The sequence below is a fragment of the Pleurodeles waltl genome, chromosome 6 (assembly GCF_031143425.1).
Source record: "Pleurodeles waltl isolate 20211129_DDA chromosome 6, aPleWal1.hap1.20221129, whole genome shotgun sequence".
NCBI classification, from domain to species: domain Eukaryota; kingdom Metazoa; phylum Chordata; class Amphibia; order Caudata; family Salamandridae; genus Pleurodeles; species Pleurodeles waltl.
Genome location: NC_090445.1, coordinates 342,143,917 through 342,159,766, shown reverse-complemented (window position 1 = coordinate 342,159,766; position 15,850 = coordinate 342,143,917). Strand labels below are relative to the sequence as shown.

Genomic DNA, 15,850 nt, shown 5'->3' with positions numbered 1-15,850 from the left:
GTTGTACTGAGTCATGGGGACCCAACAGGAACAACTGGAAAGGCTCCTGGAGGCAATGGTATGTAATAAAGACCACACCCTCTGATTTTTTTCCTCAAATTTTGGCAGGTCAAAACTGCTGGAATTTAGCAGGGAAAAGGTCTAGTAAATGCCAGGACATGCAGATTTTGGTGCACCACACACCATCTTTTATGTGTTATATACCATTTTGGTGGGATTAGTGTATAATATATGTAATTTATCATATCTGTTAAATCTCAAACTCCCGGGGACCGGGTGTAAACACTCTGAAGCCTATTTCCCTGCTAAACTCCAAGATGTTTGACCTACTGATATTTATTGAGGTTGGAAATCTCCTGGTGCAGCATGTACGGCACCTCGCAAGTATGGCAAACCCCATACAACTCGTAATTGCGATCCCTGCACAAACAGTTTGCTCAGTGATTGCAATTCAATGAAAACTTCACAATCAAGGCCCAAGTTGTAAGTAGCTAAAAAAGCAGCAAACTTATTAGGCACTACACAGTAACAGGTACTGAAGGCGTATTGCAGTCTATGAAATCTATCTTCTTATCAAGACAATGATTGTAATTAAGATAAGGGCTGGAAAAAACATAAGTCCCAGAGAAGAAGTGATGTCGAATTAAGCAGTTTCTGAAACACACGTTCATTAAAAATGTTCAACAACAGTTGCTTGTTCTCCTGCGGTTCCTCCAAGTCTGCATGCACATATCCAAACCTAACACTCACCGCACCAACAGCAGCCAACACCCCACTTTTTCATACAGTCCTGCAACCACCCACACAACACTCCACACTCACTTGCATACTCCTCAAAACCTGCTCACTCACCAAACTCACCACAGAGGTCAGGGACCTGCTGCACATCAATACCCTGGACTTACCTTTCCTCACAGAAAAGTGGATGAACCCCACACTGGCACCTGGCATCACAACAGCTATCACTCCGTGGCTACAAGATCACCAGGCAAGACAGACAGACAGCCCAGGAGGCTGAAGCACTATCATCCACTAGAATGCAGTCAGCTGCACCACCTCTACGGATAAATCAACATGGACACCTGCCCTTCACCCTAACTTCACCATAAGCAGCACTCTCATCTATAGACTTACAGTACCGTGCACCAACTACACAGACAACATCACAGACTTGGTGATCACCACTCACCTTCAACACTAGCAATTACCTGAGGAGACCTGAACTTCCACCTGGACGATCATGCTGACCTAAACTCAAAGCACTCATTGAAGACCTAGGAAGCTTGGGCCTCACCCAATGAATAGAGGGCTACCCATGTCACTGATACCTCCTGGACTCTATATTCATCACACCCAAAAAAACACCTGAGTCAACAAGGCCAAACCAGTCTCCTGAACAGGCTACACACTTGCCAAGCTCAGCATCCCTTCCTGGTCCAACACACATGCACCACTGCCAGACCTGCCTGCCGAAACTGGAACAACATCACTGACAAGGACTGCAACAATGCTCTCAACACCCACTAACCTGAACATAGCAACAGCTCCCCCAGAACCATTAAGAACTTCAACAATTGGATCACCTTCTGCACAAACTCACTTGCCCCTGACAAAAACAGCAATACAACAAGATCTAGACCCCAGGCCAGTTGGTACACAGAGGAACTAAGACTGGTGAACCACCACTGCAAACAACTGGAGCACAAACTGAGAATGAGGTAAACCAGGTGTTTCCAACCAGTTGATCATGAGCTACCAGTAGCTCCCAGACAGCTTCAAAGTACCTTGCAGCACAGAGTTTATTTTTACCTAACCACAGGGCCACATTTTCCTAGGCTGTGTTTATTTTAGATTATCATCAGGATGCAGATCGAAGGGCAATGAGCAGTGCTCAGTCAGATTTATGACCCAGGCTGGGGCAGTGGTGAAGAAAGCACAGAGGTATTTAACTCTTAAATTAAAGTGCTTGTCAACTTAATATTGGAGAGTGAGAACAAAATTATGTTTCTGAATGCTGTTAAATGGGAGAAAATTCAAATGAAAAAAAAGTTACCTTAATTATTAACTCTTCGTTTGAATTTTCTCCCCTTTAAAAGTGTCACATTTACAAACAGCAGGCCTCTTAGTGCCAGTGGACCCTTAGACACTGTGTCATATGTGTAACTGAAATTTCTCTGGTTAAAAAAAATGGTTGCATGTTTGTGTTAAACATGTAATGGTGCCACATATGGCAAAAGGTATGTCCCGTGCCATAAGTACATACAATACAGGCTCTCAGTCACCCATACACATATATCCTATTCATACATCCCCAAGTACCATGTTTTCACTGACACATAGTCATAGTGCCCCTAATCAAAGTATTCTGTTCAAACCTTAGTATCTGGCTCTATGGGCTTTAGGCTCAAAGTCAATGAAGCTGGGCGTGGGGGTATCTAGTAACAATGCACAAGTTGTTTAGCCTCTGTAGTGCATGATGATTTTCATTCATCAGAAGTAGCTATCACTACAGTTTTGGCTAGAAACTCCTGAGCTAGACAGACAACCTAGACAGGAGCATGTTAAAATTTGCCCCAATATAATACCACCAAATGATATATACCATTAAACACACTGTTCTGGTGGCCTGCATCGATGTCAGCATCCACAGAACCTAAAAATGTTTTGTCAGTGTTAAGGATTTCACCGCACCAGCAGCCACCTCCAACTCAATCACCCACCTCACAGGACCTCTGCAACAATCTCTCTTAATTCTTCAGCAACAAAATCACCACCATTTACACCAACCTCAACCTGCAGCCAGACAAGACAGACCTCGCCAAATCTTATCCAAAGAAGCTATTCTAACCAAATTGCCCGTCAACGGCCTGTAGGAAACTGCCACCACCATGAAGTCCATCCACCCAGGGACCCCATCAGTCCTGTGGTCCCACCTCACCTACTCCCGTGGAGTGCAACCCATCAGCCCCATGATCATATCCATTCTGAATGCCTCCACCTCTTCTGCCACATTCCCAGACAAGCGGAAATACACAACTGTCCTCCTCTCATTGCCGAAGAAATCATCTGTGGACCCTTCAACGCTCACCAACTACAGACCATTCCCTGTCAAGGTCTTAGAGAAAAATAATCTATAGACTCCTCACCGAATAACTCAACAATCACCAAATCCTCGACCCCACTGTCCGAGTTTCAGTCCCAATTGCATGGAAACTACCCTCATTGCCTCCATGGATGATATCCTCATGACTTTGGACTGAAGAGACAGGGCGACGTTCATTCTCCTGGACCTATCCATGGCATTTGATATGGTCTCCCACCCATCCCCATCCAAGGCCTACACAACATTAGAATTCAAGGATATGGACTCTGATGGATCTGACCTGGTGTGAATGGAAGGACTCAGTCACCTTGGCACCGTATACCTCAGATGCCTCCAACCTCATCTGCAGGGATCCTTTCTAAGCATGAAACTCATCAATGCATACTTGATTCTTCTAGCTAGCATCATCTGCTCTAGCAACATCATCATCCTCTCCTACAATAAAAACAAACCACAACGCATTCTCTCCCTCGTGGACAAGATCCCCAGTACCCGGATCAAATTCAATGCCTGCATGATCGAAAGCGTCCACAAGATGATGACCAACCGTCTAATGCTGAATACTGACACGACCACAATCATGATCTTCGAAAAGAATACCTAACTGTGGGACCCCACATGATGGCCAACAGAGATAGGCTCAACACCCAGACCAAAAAATCGTCATTGACAGCAAACTCAACATAACCGCCTAAGTCAACATCATTTACCACACCATGCTTCCATACCCTGGTGATGCTGAGAACGATTTTCAAATGGCTCCCAATCATCACCCAGACAACCATAACAAGGAAGCTGGACTACGGGAACACCCACTATGCCGGGATCAACAGAAACTCCCCAGAAGGCTACAGACCATTCATAACTCTGCTGCAAGAGTAACTTTCAACCTCCCACGCCGCACTAACACCTCACTTGAAGGAGAACCACTGGCTCCTCATGCACAAACTAGCACAATTCAAACTCTTTACCCACAATTTCAAAACACAACAAAGAACTGTCTCAGCATACCTCAACAACTGCATCTACTTTCACACCCGCTGCCTCACCAAAGTGAGTGAGTCCTGATGAGCAGACATCCCTGTTCGACAAGACTCCTCCTTGAACACATTCCACACATACAGAAAACCATGCCCAGTGGTCTAGCTTTCTCTTACATAGCCCCTAAAGTGACTACTTGAATTCAGCAAGAAGATAAAGATCTGACTTTAAGAGAAGTCCCACTAGGGCCTAAGTGTGGCTAGACTCAGCAGCAGGTTACCCAGGTAAACGATATTGCGCTCTATAAATCTGTATAACATAACAGAAAGAAGTAACTAATTACACTATCTGATCAGGCTACCTGAATATTTGCCATACCTTTATGGTGCGAAACACACAAAGTGCACAACTAACTCAATCTGCCTATTCACATACGTTAATACACACATCAAAATTCTGGAGTTAGTCATTCAGCACTTCTTGGCACTGTCCCCGGAGATCTCACCACCTTCAGCCAATCCAGCCATATATTGTACATGCAGTCCCCTCAGAAAGCAAAGGCACATACTACACATTTAACATTCACTTGGTTTTCAAAGGAGCAACTCTCCTAACAAACTCTTTGGTTACATTACATACATACATTAGTTTGTATACACTAAATTTAACTCTATATAGCTATTTCTTCTTGTATTCACCACGGTTTGCAACTTAACGCGAGTTAGCAGAAGTAAAAAAATGCCAATAGAACATTGTAGGGAAATGCCTTCTGTGGCATGGTTACCCCCGACTGTTGATGCTAGTTATGATTGAAAGTGTGCTGCAACCCTGCTAACCAGGCCCCAGCACCAGTGTTCTTTCCCTAAACTGTACCTTTGATCCTACAATTGCCACAGCCCTGGCACACAGATAAGTCCCTTGTAAATGGTACCCTGTTACCAAGGGCCCTGTGGCCAGGGAAGGTCTCCAAGGGCTGCAGCATGTCTTATGCCACCCTGGGGACCCCTCACTCAGCACATGCACACTGCCTTACTGCTTGTGTGTGCTCGTGGGGAGAAAATGACTAAGTTGACATGACACTCCCCTCAGGGTGCCATGCCCACCTCTCACTGCCTGTGGCATAGGTAACTCACCCCTCTAGCAGGCCTTACAGTCCTGCAGGCATAGTTGCATGAGCACTAGGCCCCTACAGTGTCTAAGCAAAACCTTAGACATTGTAAGTGCAGGGTAGCCATAAAGAGTATATGGTCTGGGAGTCTGTCAATTATGAACTCCACAGCTCCATAATGGCTACAACCAGTGGTTCCCAACCTTTTGACTTCTGTGGACACCCATTTTATCAATACTGGAGCCCGGGGACCCCCACTGAATCATTATTGGAATCCGAGGACCCCCATTGAGTCATTACTGATAGTTGGAACCTAATATTATTACATGTTCTGAGCAGTCGCGGACCCCCTGAGGAGGCTTCGCGGACCACCAGGGGGTCCCCGGCCCACAGGTTGGGAACCACTGGGCTACACTGAAATCTGGGAAGTATGGTATCAAACTTCTCAGCAAAATAAATGCACACTGATGCCAGTGTGGGATGTATTGTAAAATACACCCAGAGGGCATCTTAGAGATGCCCCCTGAATACCAGTCTGACTCCTAGTGCTAGGCTGACTAGTTTTTGCCAGCCTGCCACAACCAGACGAGTTCCTGGCCACATGGGGTGAGTGCCTTTGTCACTCTGTGATCCAGGAACAAAGCCTGTACTGGGTGGATGTGCTTCTCACCTCACCCTGCAGGAACTTTAACACCTGGCGGTGAGCCTCAAAGGCTCATGCCTTTTGTTACAGCACCCCAGGGCATCCCAGCTAGTGGAGATGCCTGCCCCTCCGGCCACTGCCCCCACTTTTGGCAGCAAGGATGGAGGAGATAATGAGGAAAACAAGGAGTCACCACCCACCAGTCAGGACAGCCCCTAATGCGCCCTGAGCTGAGGTGACCCCTGCCTTTAGAAATCCTCCCTCTTGAGAATGGAGGATTTCCCCAATTGGAATAGGGATGTGCCCCCCTCCCCTCAGGGAGGAGGGCACAAAGAGGGTGTAGCCACCCTCAAGGACAGTAGCCATTGGCTACTGCCCCCCAGACCTAAACACACCCCTAAATTTAGTATGTAGGGGCGACCCTGAACCCAGGAAATCCGATTCCTGCAACCTACAACAAGAAGGACTGCTGACCTGAAAGCCCCGCAGAGACCACAACTGACTTGGCCCAAGCCTACCGGCCTGTCTCCAGACTCAAAGAACCTGCACAGCAACGCATCCGACAGGGACCAGCGACCTCTGAGGACTCAGAGGGCTGCCCTGACCCCAAAGGACTAAGAACCTCCTGAGAACAGCGGCACTGTTCAAAATCTGCAACAACTTTACAACAAAGAAACAACTTTCAAAGAACCCTCTTCCCACCGGGAGCGTGAAACTTCACATTGTGCACCCAACGCCCCCGGCTCGAGTTCAGGAGAACCAACACCGCAGAGAGGACTCCCAGGCGACTACGACGTTGGTACCCAGAGTCGACCCCCTGAACCCCCAAAGCGATGCCTGCAGAGAGGATCCAGAGGCTCCCCCTGACAGTGGTAACAAAGGAACCAACGCCTGGACCAAGCACAGAACCTGCAGCCTCCAGGACCGAAAGGAACCACCTACCAGTGCAGGAGTGACCAGCAGGCAGCCCTCATCCCTGCCCAGTCGGTGTCTGGCCCAAGACATCCCCCTGTGCCCTGCCTGCATCGCCTAAGTGACCCCCGGGTCCCTCCATTGCTTTCTATAGCAAACCCAACACCTACTTTGCACACTGCACCCAGCCGCTGAGGGTGTGTTTTGTGTGCCTGTGTTCCCCCTCGACCCCCCCCCCCCCCCCCCAGTGCTTTTCAAAACCGCCCTGGCCTGCTCCCAGAGGACACAGGTATTACCTGTAAGCAGACTAGAATCGTAGCACCCCTGTTGTTCATAGGTGCCTATGTGTGTTGGGCCCTCCTTTCACCTCTGCACCTGACCGGCCCTGTGTTGCTGGGGCTGTGGCTTTGGGGTTGCCTTGAACCCCCAACGGTGGGCTGCCTATGCCCAGGAGACTGACTGTGTAAGTGATTTACTTACCTGAGAAAACTAACCAAACTTACCTCACCCAGGAACTGTTTATGTTTGCACTGGGTCCACTTTTAAAATAGCTAATTGCCATTTTAACCTAAATTGTGTGTACTACTGTTTTAAATCAGGAGTTCTCTACTTACCTGTGTGAAGTACCTTGCATTGTATGTACTTACCTCAAATCTTCTGGTTCTAAAATAAATTAAGAAAATATATTTTTCTATATATAAACTATTGGCCTGGAGTTAAGTCTTTGAGTGTGTTTCCCTTAACTTCTGCTAAATAGCATTGCAGAAGCAGTGTAATGTTTATCCTTACACCATATTCTGCAGAGAGAGGCTATAGTATGTAACATTACCATAAACTGAATTGTCCAGAGGTGTCCTGCTAACAGGCATTTTGTAACCAACTCAGAGGTACTTATAGCTGGCATCAGAGGGATGGACAAATGTGCTGGATCAGCACTGTTAGGATCGGAATTTATAACATAAACACCAATTCTCTCACTTTGAGATTATCTTAGTCTGCACTGCACTACTGTACCTCAGTAAACAAACCTTCTTACACTTCCACCTACCTTAGGGGAGCAATGCCAATTGTCTCATTTGCTGATTCGAGCTGCAGCACACTGAGCTCTCATAGTGCCGCCTCTTCAGTGGGGGTCCGCAACTTAACATCTCGCTTCCTCCTCAAATGTGTTATGGCAATACACACAATTCTTAGTTCAGTAGGAGAATGCATTTTCCCCACTGAGATACACTGAAGCAGAGGCAAGTTTAGGCAGGAGGACATTTTAAAAAAATTGTCACATTTGTTTAAATAAATACTTAATCTCCCGCCTGAATCGGCTCTGCTGGCATGTATGGCAGAGGACAGCCTATGGTGCAAGGGGTAAATCGTTCCACAGTCTTGTGGATAGGCATACGCCAGTTGTTTCTTGGGTGACAGCCTGCTCCAAAGCATCAACTGGTCACAATATTAACCACACCTCCTTCCCCTTGCTTCTGTCCCTCGGTCCTCTCTAGTGAAGGGGGGAGCGAAGGGTCCCCGACTACGACACCACCATAGTCCGCTTACCTCCGCCGGAATCTCGGCAGAGCCGCAGCACCGCAGCAGACGACGCTCACGGCCGTACCAGGACTCCGAATTTGCCGCTGAAGGCAAAATACGAGACGCACATAGGCCAACTGTATGGGTTATGGAAATAGAAAAGAGACCAACAGGCAGATCCCAGTAGTAAAACTGTCAAACAAAGGGGCCATCTTAGAATGAAGTCGCTAAAGCAGGAGTCTCAGACCTTTTCAGTAATAAGGCCTACTTGTGCTCAACGAAACTCATCGAGAGCTACTAATATCATCAGTGTTAAAGTAGTGACCACATCAGACAAGTTTACATTACTGGCCATTATAGTTAAGATTACTGCCAACTCTGTAAATAAGGTGTGGCTGCTAGCCATAACAAGCATTGGCAAAGCCAATAGGTCTCGCAATGGGTGACCTAATATCTTTGTCAATTTGTCAATGGGGCAGGGGTAGTGGACAGTAGGGTGGTGGGCATGGTGTACAGGAGGGCAGGCGGGGTGGTGAACTGGAGGGTGGGTGGGGAAGTGAGAAACCAGTGGCTCATGTCCTTCGCTGCTGCAGTGCTGAGCAGGTCCAGCTCCAGGATTAGCGATCCGGGTGGGCCATGATTAAGAATGGGTAGGCCATAAAGATGAGTGGGGTTGTGCAGATTTAAATAGAAAACATGTTTTTGGTTCAAACAGATCAAAAGTTACTAAAAAACGCAGTGATTCGTGTTGCGGCGCAGTGGAGACCTTTCGCGAAAGTTGACTGCTCACCTTTCAGTGCCTATTGCTGCACTTTATTATTAAATTTGTACTACCAAGGTGTAATCTTGGCCAAGACAGTGATAACATGTAAAAATAATGAAGAAATAATGTCAGAAATTGTACCCCATTACTTGTGAAATATGCCTTTGCTTGCCTCATAATTGGGTCAACCCTGCCACATAATTTGGTTTTCCCTGGCCGCATAATTCCAGTGACCCCAGCCATAAGGAAGGAATAGCGTCACAGCAGAAAGTAAACAAAACAAAACACTACTATGATGTACATCCTGATAGCATGGGATTTTTCACACACATTTCTTGCACTGGCAATCCTTCACACTGTTTGTGACATAATGCTGTTTTTATCTATTAATTACTGTAAGACTGGAGCTTACGGTGTCAGTATAGTGGGGTGTCTCAAGTACCCCTCCCCTTTACACATCCGCAGTAACAACAACCATCCCTGTGACCACACCCCTGCCCTAAGGCACTTAAAATAGCCCAAGGCATTGGCGTTATAGAAATAAACGTTACAGAATTGGGCTTTGAGAGTGAGGCTGCAGGCAGTGTGATTGTTCCATCAAGAAAAAGAACAAAACGTTTTCTGCTTTCAAATAGGCCTTGAGTGGGCCACAGGCTATCTTAGGAGGGCCAGGCTAACCTGACCCACCCTATAGAACTGGGACTGGTGCTGAGTGCAGAGCACGGATAGGGCAGAGTGGCAACAAGACCGTGGCTGTATTTGGGCCCCATAGATAGTTGTGCCTGTACCCAGCATTCTGCCGTCAGCATCTACGCTTCCATGAAGGGAGACCACAGAGGGAATGCAACAGTCATGACCAATTTGCCCATCCTTTACCGCCAGTGGTCAAAATGGCCAGGACCAATCTGTGAATAAAAGTGGCAGCAAGATGGAACCAGTGCTCCTAGCCTGTGGAGGGACCGTCACCCATTTGCAAAACAAAAAAAGTAGTCCCAAAACAATGCCAGAAAATGCCAACTGTGTATGTTTAGCAGTAGTTGGGTGGTGCACTCTGGGAGGGCTAAGCCCCAGAAGAAGCATGATGTATGCATTGCCTTGCCAAATTGGGAGAAGGCAAAATGGAGCTAATCGGTCTCAACAGTAGAAGAGATATTGGCATTGTCAATGTTAATGTCTTTTAGCCATATGTTATGGAGTGGAGTGGATGTATGTGGTGTGGAGTGGGATTCTGTGAGTTGGATTGGAATTGCTTGTTTTGGAATTGTGTGGCATGGAATTGTGTGGTGTTGAGGGGAGCTAGGTGTATTGGAATTATGTGGCCTGGTATGCAGTGGAGTTAAGTGGATAGTAATTATGATGAATAGAGTGTACCGGAATTGTGTGGAGTGGGTCTGTGTGACATGGAGGGTAACTATGTGTAGTGGTATTGTGTGTCGTGAAGTGTCATGTAGTGGAGTGGAATTGTATAGTGTGGTGTTGAATTTTGTGGCATAATGTGGAATTCTGTGTTGTGGATTGGATACATGAGGTGCGGAGTAGAATTGTGTTGTGGAGTGGAATTATGTGGTTTGGTGTGGAAATATGTGGTGTGGAATGGAATTATGTGGCGTTGAATTGTGGTTTGTGGTATTCAGTGAAATTATGCTGAGTGGAATTATGTGGCATGGTGTAGAGTGTATTTATGTGGATTGTTGTTATGTGGCATTGAGTGGATTTATGTGGGTTATATTTATATGGTATTGAGTAGAGTGTAATTATGTGGAGTGTGTAGGAAGTTGGCTCTGTATATACTATTTCAAAGTAAGAAATAGTGCTCACAGAGTCCAGGGGTTCCCCTTAATGGTAAGATAGTGGCAAAAAGAGATCATTCTAATGCTCTATTTTGTGGTAGTGTGGTCGAGCAGTAGGCTTATCAGAGGGTAGTGTTAAGCATTTGTTGTACACACACAGGCAATAAATGAAGAACACACACTCAAAGACAATTCCAGGCCAATAGGTTTTTATATAGAAAAATATATTTTCTTAGTTTATTTTAAAAACCACAGGTTCAAGATTTACAAACAATACTTTAAATGAAAGGTATTTCACTCAGGTATCTTAGGAACTTTGAATAATCACAATAGCATGTACAGTTTTGGCAAAAATGGCAATAAGCTATTTTAAAAGTGGACACTGCAAAAATCAACAGTTCCTGGGGAAGGTAAGTAAATGTTAAGTTCACAGGTAAGTAAAACACTTACAGGGTTCAAAGTTGGGTCCAAGGTAGCCCACCGTTGAGGGTTCAAGGCAACCCCAAAGTTACCACACCAGCAGCTCAGGGCCGGTCAGGTGCAGAGGTCAAAGTGGTTCCCAAAACACATAGGCTTCAATGGAAATAGGGGAGCCCCGGTTCCAGTCTGCCAGCAGGTAAGTACCCGCGACTTCGGAGGGCAGACCAGGGGGGTTTTGTAGGGCACCTGGGGGGACACAAGCAGGCACAGAAAGCACACCCTGAGCGGCACAGGGGCGGCCGGGTGCAGAGTGCAAACAGGCGTTGGGTTTTCAATAGGAATCAATGGGAAGACCCGTGTGTCTCTTCAACAATGCAGGCAGGCCAGGGGGGGGCTCCTCGGTGTCGCCACCACCTGGGCTAAGCAGAGGGTTGCCTGGGGGTCGCTCCTGCACTGAAGTTCGGTTCCTTCAGGTCCTGGGGGTTGCGGGTGCAGTGTGGTTTGCAGGCATCGGGTTCCTTGAAGCAGGCAGTCGCGGTCAGGGGGAGCCTCTGGATTTCCTCTGAAGGCGTCGCTGTGGGGGCTCAAGGGGGTGTCAACTCTAGTTTTCCTCAGGCCGAGCCAGGGGCGTCGGGTGCAGAGTGGAAAGTCTCACGCTTCCGGCGGTAAACGTGTGGTCTTTAAAAGTTGCTTCTTTGTTGCAAAGTTGCAGTTTTTTTGAACAGGGCCGCTGTTCTCGGGAGCTTCTTGGTCCTTTTAGATGCAGGGCAGTCCTCTGAGGCGTCAGAGGTTGCTGGTCCCTGTTGGATGCGTCGCTGTTGAAGTTTTTCTTGAAGTGGGGAGACAGGCCGGTAGGGCTGGGGCCAAAGCAGTTGTCGTCTCCGTCTTCTCTGCAGGGCTTCAGGTCAGCAGTCCTTCTTTGTCTTTAGGTTGCAGGAATCTGTCTTCCTCGGTTCTGGGAGCCCCTAAATACTCAATTTAGGGGTGTGTTTAGGTCTGGGAGGGCAGTAGCCAATGGCTACTGGCCCTGAGGGTGGCTACACCCTCTTTGTGCCTCCTTCCTGTGGGGAAGGGGGCACATCCCTAATCCTATTGGGGGAATCCTCCATCTGCAAGATGGAGGATTTCTAAAAGTCAGAGTCACCTCAGCTCAGGACACCTTAGGGGCTGTCCTGACTGGGGAGTGACTCCTCCTTGTTTTCCTCATTATCTCCTCCAGCCTTGCCGCCAAAAGTGGGAGCAGTGGCCGGAGGTGCGGGCATCTCCACTAGCTGGGATGCCCTGTAGTGCTGTAACAAAGGGGGTGAGCCTTTGAGGCTCACCGCCAGTTGTTACAGTTCCTGCAGGGGGAGGTGTGAAGCACCTCCACCCAGTACAGGCTTTGTTCCTGGCCACAGAGTGACAAAGGCACTCTCCCCATATGGCCAGCAACATGTCTGGTGTGTGGCAGGCTGGCAAAACTAGTCAGCCCACACTGGTAGTCGAATATGTTTTCAGGGGGCATCTCTAAGATGCCCTCTGGGTGTATTTCACAATAAAATGTACACTGGCATCAGTGTGCATTTATTGTGCTGAGAAGTTTGATACCAACCTTCCCAGTTTCCAGTGTAGCCATTATGGTGCTGTGGAGTTCGTGTATGACAGACTCCCAGACCATATACTCTTATGGCTACCCTGCACTTACAATGTCTAAGGTTTTGCTTAAACACTGTAGGGGCATAGTTCTCATGCACATATGCCCTCACCTGTGGTATAGTGCACCCTGCCTTAGGGCTGTAAGGCCTGCTAGAGGGGTGACTTATCTATGCCACAGGCAGTGTGAGGTTGGCATGGCACTCTGAGGGGAGTGTCATGTCGACTTAGTCATTTTCTTCCCACCAGCACACACAAGTTGGCAAGCAGTGTGCATGTGCTGAGTGAGGGGTCCCCAGGGTGGCATAAGACATGCTTCAGCCCTTAGAGACCTTCCCTGGCATCAGGGCCCTTGGTACCAGGGGTACCAGTTACAAGAGACTTACCTGGATGACACAGTTGTGCCAATTGTGGAGACAAAGGTACAGTTTAGGGAAAGAACACTGGTGCTGGGGCCTGGTTAGCAGGCCTCAGCACACTTTCAAATCATAACTTGGCATCAGCAAAGGCAAAAAGTCAGGGGGTAACCATGCCAAGGAGGCATTTCCTTACAGAGTGGATGTATGTGTGAAAGCTGAATTAACTACTAATACATTTCCAATGATTAATAACTGAGAATTAGCATGAATTATGCTAAAATAGTGAACTCGAGAGTTATAAAAAAATGTGCCTACCTTGGTGGTATCCATAAGATGTACAACATTAAGAAAAAAGAATATTAACTGCTTAGAAATAATATTAATTTGCTTAACAAAATGTATTAGTGGATTATATGAACGTATTAATGAAATGGTTTGCCTAAAATTAGCTGGCATAGAGTAATGGTGAAATAATGGGCCTAGCCAACAAGGCCTCAGGTTAAGCTTTATGGCATAAATAGATGTTAGTAAATGTTTTACTGTCTCAACAGAAGACACAATTGTGTTCATTGTTCCTTCTTCACACAGCGCAGACCAAGATTTGTAATGTTGCAATGTTATACTAGTTGATGCCTCAGACTTTCTTGTGAGAACCATGTACTTTAATGCTATGTCCTAACCGTAGATACATTTGTATATTTTGTGCATGAGAAACTGATGTTCCCAGGGGGTGACAATGGTTCTACTGATTGAAGTTATGTTTGCAACAAAATGTTGCCTGACTACAGCTGGTGATGGGAAGGAGAGAACATGTGAAAGACTGTCTAACTATATCACAGATTTAAGAATTAATGTTTGTTGGTTCTACTGTGAACACCCTACGTATGGACCAATAATAGATCGAGAAATTACTTTGTGAATTTGACTTATACGGACTGCACATATGAGGAGAAGCAAAGTTTCAGATGCCCTTCCTTCCTAGCCTTTAGCCTCATCGCATAATTACTGTTATTGATTGCTAATGCTATTGATGCTGATTCTCGTAGTTTGATGCCCTTGCTAAGTTGGTTCAGGTAACTTAGAGACAAATCATGGCTGAGACAATCCCCTTCACTTTCCCTTACCAATGAAAACTTGACGAGTTTCCCACTGACGAAGAAGTCTCTGATTGCTGATCAATATAGGAGAGGTATAACAACTGCAAATGTCTTTGTTATAGGTTTTGTCTTTCTTTATGTACCAACCGCTATTTTTGTAGAGCCATAGTCTGATGGTTTCCAAATTATGTTTTTGTCTATTCTTCTATTTGCATGAAGTCCAAACATGCCATTCGAATTAAAGGGTTAGTTAGTATGTCATAGTCACAATAATCATTATCAACAAAGGATTGCCTTTATTCGTCTGTTGACAAATGTATGCCATTTCTCTTAGTTAGTTATTGTTAGTTTGTACAGTAACCACTGAATGTTTGGTGATAAATGAGTTGTCTAAATTGAGATTCTTCCGCCGTTTTGGTCAGCCTGTGCTGTTTGTATATGCACATACTTTTGTGCTGAGATTGATTTACATCATATTAGCATTGTTAATCTAGGGAAAAAAGCGTTTTAACTTTACTAAAGGTGTGGTTATTCATGGCCACATGGGTCATGGTGCATGAAGTTTACTGACTCAAATGTCACGATAACGATTTATTGAACTTGTTGTCCTGTTACTGGTTAAGGTCATGAGTAACATTTGTATCCATGGTGGATCACTCTTCACAGAATCAAAAGCTCCATTGAATCTCTAATGCTTCCCCTTATCAATAAAATATAAAAGATCAAATAAGGCCAGGCGCGCTCACATATGTGGTGTGGAGGGGAGTGGAATTCAGTGGGTTGGATTGGAATTGTGTGGCATGGGATTGTGTGGTGTTGAGGGGAGTTAGGTGTAGTGGAATTAAGTGGCATGGTGTGCAGAAGAATTATGTGGATAGTAATTATGTGGCTTTGAGTGTACTGAAATTACATGAGTGGGATTGTGTGACATGGAGTGGTATTATGTTTAGTGGTATTGTGTGTCATAAAGAGGCAGGTAGTGGAGTGGAATTATGTGGTGTGGTGTTCAATTTTGTGGTGTAATGTGGAATTCAGTGTTGTGGTTGGATACATGTGGTGTGGAGTGGAATTGTGTTGTGGAGTGGAATTATGTGGTTCTGTGTGGAAATATGTGGTGTGGAATAATGTGGCATGTTAAGAAGTTACATTTTGTGGAGTGTAAATATGTGTAATTATGGCCCTCATTACAACCCTGGCGGTAAATCCCGCTTACTGCCATGCAGAAGACCGCCAACATACCGCTGCTGCTGTGGAATTCCGCTACAGGTATTACCACCCACAGCCCGGAATCCGCCACAATACAGACACTCACACAAGTCCGCCACACCAAAGGTCAGTGATAAACTGGCGATAACAAAACCGACACCGTCACGCCAACAGGAATACGCCCACAGTATCACAACCCACGAATCAACGCAGCGGTCTTTCAACCGCAGTAATCAATTGGCGGTACACACTGCTGCGCTCAAAACACACACACACTTACAAAACACAACCACATTGGACAATTCCAAATACACA

General features: G+C 46.2%; 1 protein-coding gene across 2 annotated transcripts in view; it reads right to left on the bottom strand.

Annotated features, from left to right (window-relative positions):
* LOC138299719 (HAUS augmin-like complex subunit 4) overlaps nucleotides 1-8,411 on the bottom strand; it is a 192,590-nt gene extending 184,179 nt beyond the window's left edge. Inside the window, exon 1 of one of the 2 annotated variants that reach the window (XM_069238234.1) lies at nucleotides 8,296-8,411. The gene's annotated coding sequence lies outside the window, so the exon portion shown is untranslated. The remainder of the gene's footprint in view (nucleotides 1-8,295) is intronic. The other variant, XM_069238233.1, reaches the window with a different exon arrangement.
* Nucleotides 8,412-15,850: the final 7,439 nt, after the last annotated feature.